Source organism: Phascolarctos cinereus, unplaced genomic scaffold (genome assembly GCF_003287225.1).
Source record: "Phascolarctos cinereus isolate Bilbo 61053 unplaced genomic scaffold, phaCin_HiC Scaffold_4;HRSCAF=312, whole genome shotgun sequence".
Taxonomy (NCBI): Eukaryota; Metazoa; Chordata; class Mammalia; order Diprotodontia; family Phascolarctidae; genus Phascolarctos; species Phascolarctos cinereus.
The window spans coordinates 308,689,433-308,695,605 of record NW_027555847.1 but is presented as its reverse complement, the minus strand read 5'-3'; the positions used below and the strand labels follow the sequence as shown (position 1 = coordinate 308,695,605).

At 35.6% G+C, this 6,173-nt stretch overlaps 2 pseudogenes; one reads left to right on the top strand and one right to left on the bottom strand.

Moving 5' to 3' along the window:
* Positions 1-1,445: 1,445 nt before the first annotated feature.
* Positions 1,446-1,945, bottom strand: LOC110221938 (low molecular weight phosphotyrosine protein phosphatase pseudogene; annotated as a pseudogene).
* Positions 1,946-2,191: 246 nt separating this feature from the next.
* On the top strand, positions 2,192-3,003 carry LOC110221945 (S-formylglutathione hydrolase pseudogene; annotated as a pseudogene).
* Positions 3,004-6,173: the final 3,170 nt, after the last annotated feature.

Genomic DNA, 6,173 nt, shown 5'->3' with positions numbered 1-6,173 from the left:
GCATTTGGCCACAACTTTATTAAGCAACTAATGAAACATATTATTCTTTCACTCAGCACCCCAGAAGGCAATCTATGCTAACTAGCCTATTGGCTCACTTTTCTGAAAACTATTATATGTATTACCCCCAGGCCAAAACACTTTCCTGTGGCAAGGATCATACAAATAGTCTTGTCTAATCATTGCAGTCAGAAACTTCTGGAAAGGGAATTTCATTCACAGTAGCACATGAGAACCAGATTCCATTCTGAGACCTTAGATACAATCAATCAATCTGCAAGCATTTATTAAATGCTTACTATGTGCCAGGCACAAGTAGTATTTAATCATCTCCATTTATTCCATTATATATTTATATTATATACAAATATATGTCTACATTATATACTTGTACGTAATATAAACATATATTTTATTCTTATATGTGCAAGTATATAATATAAACATAAAAAATGCTCTAATTTTGTATGTATACACACACATAAATGTCCATCCACTCTGGACATCTTCATATCTGCCTTGTACCCCTTTTCTAAAATAAGAGTGACAATCAACCTCACTATGGTTCCCTCACATCCCTGGGACTCCTCAGAACCAAACACCCTTCCCTGGTGTTATAAGAAAGGCATGACTCAGGCCAGTACCTTGGCAGTTTAGATTTGAAATGAGAATGAAATTAAACACTTGTAAAAGATATAACAATTTGAAAAGAAGGTCTATTTAGCCAAGGGGGAAGGGGAGGAAGATATTTAATAAGTATGATCAATCATCTCTTCCTATGTTGCCCATAGCTAACCAATGTTCAAGTTTCACTTATACTCAGACAAGAAGGAAGCTACATCAGTGGCCTGAGCCTTCATTGCCTTTAAGTAATTACATCTCAAAGATGGTTTCAATACCTTTTAGGGAAAAAAAAATACTATCCCTGTCCACAGGGAAGGGATTCTAGTAAATATGCCCCTTAAAACACTTAGCTAAATTTCTTTTCCCTATATACATTTCCCCCATTAGAATGTAAGTTCTTCAAATTATAGGACTCTCACTTTTTTAATGGTATTTTGAGTATCTAGTACTGTGAGTGGCACAAAGTACATGCTTCATAAATGATTTTTCATTCAGTCACTCAATTTTACCTATTTCTAGTCCACTGTTCTGTTCTGTGCTGTGCTACATATTACACAAGTGAGCTTCCTGGACATGGTTTCAGGGTCTAAATCAGTGGTGTCATACTCAACAGAAAAGAGGGACCACAAATACCATACAAAAGGATCCTTGTGAGCCACTTATTGACTTAGAAAACCACATATTAACATTATCTATTGTGTTATTTGTTTTGTTAAATGTTTCCTAATTGCACTTTTTTTTTTGCAGATTGTTACTTCTTAATAATACATCATCTGATACACATATATCATTTTTAACTTGATGTCAATCATTATTGGCCTTTAGCAATGAATGAGAGTGAGCCTTAATGAGATTTTTTCCAAAAATGCTTTGTAGCACTTCACACATTGCTCATAAATAGTCTCAAAATCAGAGTTATTTCCATAATATAGATTTTCAATGAGAAATCATTTCTGTGGCTCATAGCTTCAGAGAAGTTCAATTTTAGCTTTGAAGTTTTTAACTTGATAAACTTCTGTATTCACATCTCTCAGATTTCTTTCATCTATACCCAGTGTATAATCAAAGGTAAGGAAATCTTCTCTGGTAATCTGCCTGGTAAGATGATTCATGGTAATGCCATGTTTCTTCATGCAAGCCTGCCCTTGATAATCAGGAGGGTTTCCTATTTCATATGTAGATGTTACTGTATTGTCTATCCTCCATTTATCTGAAATATTTGATCAGTTACAAGTTTCCTAAAAACTGCTTCTGCTAGAGGTGAGCGACAAATACTTCCCAGAAACATGAACTGCACAGACTTGGTCCCCTCTGGGGTCATTTTTCATTCCTATGCCTCCTAATTACATTTTAATCTTGTCAGCCACAGGGAAAGCTTTGACACCTCTGGTCTAAATGGTTACAACATTAGATAATTTAACATATAGAGTCCTCTCCTTCCTCCTCTCCCTTCTTCACTTTCTGCAGTCTCTACCTATGCCTACACCAGCCAAGGATCATACATCTTCTGTCAGTGACCTTGTGGCAGTGAATAGAAAAACAGTAGCAACTGAATAGCAAAGAGATTATGACCTTGAAATGGATTTCCAGCAACAAGTGCTTTGAGGGTTTTCAAAAAGTATATGAGTATAACAATGTAAAACCAAAATATAAAATGAAATTTGGAATCTAATTACCACCCAAGGCAGAAACTGGAAAATGTCCTGTTCTATATTACCTGTCTGGTTTAACTTGCACAGAACATAATTTTATTACCAAAAAATGGTTATCAACAAACTACAGCAGAGCATGATCATCACTGTACCAAACAATGGTCCATATGGCTACAGCTTTAAAGGAGAAGATGACAACTGGGACTTTGGTACTGGTGCTGGTTTTTATGTGAATGCCACTGAAGAACCTTGGAAAACCAAGTATGGGATGTATTCTTATATAATAGATGAGCTGTCCAAGCTGATAGATGTCAATTTTCCAACTGAGCCAGAGAAGATGTCTAATTTTAGCCACTCCATAGGAGACCATGGAACTATGGTTTGTTCTTTGAAAAATCCCAACAAAAATAAATCTGTGTCATCATTCTGTTCAATCTGTTCCCTGGTGGGGAAAGACCTTGCATGGATATTTACAATCAGATCAAAGTAAGTGGAAGGTATATGATGCTACTCATCATGTGAAGTCTCATCCAGATTCTCAGGTAGACATATTAATCAAACAAGGCAAAGATGACCGCTATCTTAAAGAATAGCAGTTACTTCTTCAGTGTAGAAAGAAAATTCCAGTTGTTTTTAGACTGCAAGAAGGAAATGTCATAACTACTACTTCATTGAAATGTTTATTAATGATCACATCACACATCATGCAAAATACCTTAACACATAAAGCTTCATATATGAGAAATCTCACTATCATGAAAATTAACAGATAAGCAAAACTTTTGAAAAGACAGGATGACACATTTAAAAATGACTTCCAGTTTTTATCAAATAACTGACCACCTTCTGGATAAATATATAAAAATCAAGCAATCTGATTTTAATTTTTTCCCATAAGTAACCTAATAGATGACATGTGTCATTGTTCAAGGATCAATTTGAAATTCTTGTTAAATTAAGTCTAAAAGATCACAGAATATGCAAATGAACACATTTGACTGTAAAGAATACAGTAATTCAAATGCCCTTGTTGTTGTAAAAATCAGTTATGGAATGTATCAATTCTGTAAAGAACCAAATGATGGAATGTGTCTCAGTAAGTGAATAGAGAGACACTGCATTGGAAAAAAAAATAAAGTAATATATAGAAGAATATAGAAATCAAGTGCTACATTTCCACGGAGACAGATATTTCAGTGCCTTGATGAATTTATGATATCATCAATGTGGATATTCTCTTCCAGATTGCAACCCATCTATACCTTCTTATGCTGTGCAATTCTTGTTCACTTCCTCCCCCACAGAGGATCCACCCAACTAGCTAACAACATTCCCAGAGTTGTCAAAATTGTATGGCTCTCAACTGAACAAGTTAGAGATTCATCCATTATTGTTCTTTTTTTCTGTATGAACACTTTACTTTTTAAGGTCATATGTCTCTTAGTGCAATTCTTATGTTGCTTATCTTGCACAATTCCTCATTGTTGTTGTGTTGCAACCTGCTCACACCCACAATGAACATCTCCACTTTGGGGGGAGGTGATCCTCAGCTTTCATTCTTTGGAGGCTAAGATATTCCATGAGCCACTTAGAAAGCCACATGTTATAAGTGATATAAAAAGAAAAGAGAAATAAAAATTTATTAAAAAAAAAAAGAAAACCACGCATTAGCATTTGCCTAGTGTGTTTTAATGATTTACAGTATTACCGGAAAGTATTATTTAACTGTGATAAAAAGATGGACCTCTATTTCAGGAAGAAGCTTGTGTTCATTAAAAACCCTGAGCAATTTCCCAAAAACTCACTCTTCTGTTCTCTTTCTGTTTAGTTCTGGCCCAGCTTACAGTATCTGCTCAAGTTAGACATATACATGTCATATCACAACAGGCATTTTTCATCCACTTAATTTTTCCTGCATAAATAATGTAATTTGGGAGGGTTTGCAATGTTCCAATACACTGTTATCTTGAAACAGGAGCAACTGAAGGAATATTAACATCACCAAGATTTCTCAATGAGTTTAGGAAGCTAGCAAAGGCTGTTGGTGACCAAGGATATCACCAACATTATTTCAGCTCTAAATTCTAACTGACCTAAGCTTTGTCCTAATCTTCTTACACTAAAGGCTTACTCTGATGCCTCATGTCATATGGATATAATTCTGAGTTCTTGAAGGCTCTACTAGTGAAGTACAATCACTAGAAGGTTCTACAAAATAAGAAAGACTTAAGCACAGGTCCAACAATGTTATATGTTAAGTTTTAAAAGCCTGGCTACCAGATATTTTTTTTAAAAAAACCAGAGTAACTCATGAAAAAACATTTATTAAGATATAGTGAGGTTGCAATCTGAATCCAAGAAAGAAATCACCAATTAAATTGTAGATTGTTAAAGTGTTTCTCAGTCTAAGTCCTAACTCTTCTGATTTTTAGCAAAGAGGGTATTTCAACTTCACTAATCTAACACAAAAATATAGGCTCATTTATGGGCCCTATAGCTACCTATCCTTAATCAAATATCTCATACTAATTTGGTTTGCCAATCAAATTATTTTTTTCCTAGCCAAGGCAATCTCTCATAGCTACATTACAGAGTATCACTTAATTGATTCAATTCACTAATGTCTAAGTTTAGGAAAAGGAAAATACAATTGTCAGAAGTGTTCAGGTGATTCTACCTGTATGTATGTAAGTCCTTCATTTGAGAAGTAAATGAAAGTGCAACCATGTTCATGTCACTTCTCTGATCAAGAATGTACCACAGATCCCTACTGTCCAGTATACCACGTCCAAACTCTTTTTCTTGCCCTTTGTGGTCTTTTATGATCTGGTCCCACTCTATCATTATTCCTCCCTAATATCCAACCTTTGTCCTAGTCAGATAATCACTTCATTTTCTCCCCCATCTAACATGATCATCTCTGCTTCCATTGATTTTTTCATGGTATTCCCCCTGTTGAGGTATCTTTCCTGCTCCTGGCTGTAAATCCTCCTCGTCTATTGTAGCCTATACTAGTCTTCATTTTCATCAAACTTACAATCAGTATTAAACAGTTTGGCAACTAATGGCTTTCATTGTTTCATGGGTCAGTTCTGTCTCCCCAACAAGATTGTAAGTTCCTTTAAAGTAAGGATATGCCATACTTTTGCTGCCTTCTTCACAATATTTAGCATAACATCAGACACACAGTGAACACTGGGTAAATGTCAGATTCCTTTGTTTTTGAGAATTAAATGTTGTTTTCTTTTCAAACTAAGATCAGACTTTTCTTTTTCTATCTTCCCTGGCCCTAAATTGAAAGAGCAATTTCATTCATGTTTATTTTTATTTATGTTTCTCTTAACTTCTGGGTTTGTGCTTCAGAGTTTTTCTGCAATTCTGTTTTTTTCATCAGGAATGTTTGAAAGTCCTCTATATCACTAAAAATCCATGTTTTCTCCTGCAGCATTATACTCACTTTTTCTTGTTCTTTTCTTTTTTTTAAGGCAATTGGGGTTAAGTGACTTGCCCAGGGTCACACAGCTAGTAAGTGTCAAGTGTTTGGTCTGAGGCCAGATTTGAACTCAGGTCCTCCTGCCTTCAGGGCCCATGCTCTATCGCCATGTCCCTCTGAGCAGTCTTCTTAAAGACCACACTGCTAACCTCCTGCTGTGAGGAAGGAGCTAGAAAACATGCCCTAAAAATTGCCTGCTTTGTTTAATCTAACCCTCTCCTGCTCACTGTGGCAGGCAGGGATCCTATCTGTGGCTGAAACACAAAAACATACACAAAAACTTTTGCAAAGATGATCCTACTCATCATTGGGACGTGTAATGTGCACATACTTATGGACAACACACAATCCAGTAGATGTCAAAGACAAACAGGTCTTGTTGTGAGAAAACTCATCGGTTATCA